Genomic DNA, 2,153 nt, shown 5'->3' on the forward strand with positions numbered 1-2,153 from the left:
CCACAGAACAGAGCCCTGTACAAATCTTCCATGGCTTGGGCTAGGTCAGTTTTCAGCAAGTGAGCACATCTGTGGAACTAGCATCCTCATCAAGAAAAGGCCCATCACCTCCTGCCTCCCCTCCTGCTCCCCTCCAGTCACCGTTGGCCCCACCCCCACCCCAGGTCACCCAGGTCACCCTGGCTTCCAACATCATAGACTGGCTTGGGCAGTTCTGAGCTTGGTGTAAATGTTCTGCAGACATGCCTTGTGTCTGCCTTCTCTCCCACCGCTGTGTGTCAGTTCCTTTTCATTGCTGAGTAGTGCATCCTTCTGAGTGAGGAGATCCTAGACACGTAAATAAAAATGACCAGAGGAGCCCTGGCCGGTTGGCTCAGCGGTAGAGCGTCGGCCTAGCGTGCGGAGGACCCGGGTTCGATTCCCGGCCAGGGCACACAGGAGAAGCGCTCATTTGCTTCTCCACCCCTCCGCCGCGCTTTCCTCTCCTTGTCTCTCCCTTCCCCTCCCGCAGCCAAAGCTCCATTGGACCAAAGATGGCCCGGGCGCTGGGGATGGCTCTGTGGCCTCTGCCTCAGGCGCTAGAGTGGCTCTGGTCGCAACATGGCGACGCCCAGGATGGGCAGAGCATTGCCCCCTGGTGGGCAGAGCATCGCCCCTGGTGGGTGTGCCGGGTGGATCCCGGTTGGGCGCATGCGGGAGTCTGTCTGACTGTCTCTCCCTGTTTCCAGCTTCAGAAAAATGAAAAAAAAAAAATGACCAGAGGAAGTACTTGCAAGGCTTGTCACACCCAGGGCTGGTAACCTCCAGATGGGGTAGAGAGGAGCAGCAGTGACTAGAGGGGACCTCCCAAGCCAATCTTCCTGAGCCAGATGCCAACCCTTGGCCTCAATAGTTCAGGAGGGGCCATGGCTCTGAGAGTCCTCTGAGCAGACTGCTTTTGCTCTGCCTCTCGATCTTGAAATCTGGGCCACAAACTGGCCCTGTCAACATGAGCCTGTAGTCCAACTGCCTAGGTCTGAGCCTGTGTGACCCTGGATGAGATCTATAACCTCTGGACCTCCCAGGTCCCCACCTCCCTGGCCCTAGTGCCCCAGGCTGTAGTAAGAGAGGCTGGCAGCCTCTCCTCAGGCAGGCCGCTCCTCCCCTCCCCTCTTCCTCCCAGAGAGATGATGGTCCCATTTCATGCAGGAGGAAACTGCGTCAGCTCTGAAGTTCCATTCTTTTTTTTTTCTTTTTCCTTGAGAGAGAGAGAGACAGGCAGGGAGAGATGAGAAGCATCAACTCATAGTTGCAGGACTTTAGTTGCTCATTGATTGCTTCTCATACCTGCCTTGATGGGGTTTGGGGGGGCTCAAGCCTAGCCGGTGACCCCTTGCTCAAGCCGATGACTGCAGTCAAGCTGGTGAGCCTGTGCTCAAGCCGGGTGACCTTGGGGTTTTGGACCTGGGTCCTCAACATCCCAGGTCGATACTCAGTCTATCCTCTGCGCCACCACCGGTCAGGCTGAGAGTCCGTTCTCTGATCAAGATTTGGATTCAGGTCAGAAAGTCTGTCCAGTTGCACTGGCACCAGCCGGGCTCACACAGCCAGGATGTGGACGGAATACACACACTCCCATGGAGACACTCATTCATTCATTCACTCAGTGAGTGGTGCAGTCACTATCCAAATATTGATGGAGGGCCCAAACAGGCCAAGCCCTTGCTCTCATGGGGCTCACACTCCGATAAGGAGAGACATGATAAAAACATGCCAGTCGTTGTAAGTACTCTGAATAAAAACCAAAAAACAGCATGGAGAAAGTATGAAATTTTGTTATTTTATGTATAGTTATCAGAGAAGACCTCTCCAAAGAGTGCCATTTGAGCAGAAACCTAGAGAAAAGGAGGGAGTGAGGGAGGTGTGGGAGAAGATGGTCCAGGTGGAGCAGCTAGAAGGCCCTGAGGTGGAGGCAGCTTGCTGTGTTTCAGAGGCAGCAGAGAGGCCATTAGTGGTGGTGGTGATGGTGAAAGGAACAGTGAGATCCACAAAGCGCGGGGTGGCCAGTGGGAACCCCCCAAGCTGTGAGGCCTTGTGGGCCACGGAGAGAACAAGCACAAGCATGTCCTCGTACACATGCGTGCCTGTGGCCGGCCGTGTCCACGTGGTCGGAT

This window comes from Saccopteryx bilineata, chromosome 4 (genome assembly GCF_036850765.1).
Source record: "Saccopteryx bilineata isolate mSacBil1 chromosome 4, mSacBil1_pri_phased_curated, whole genome shotgun sequence".
Taxonomy (NCBI): domain Eukaryota; kingdom Metazoa; phylum Chordata; class Mammalia; order Chiroptera; family Emballonuridae; genus Saccopteryx; species Saccopteryx bilineata.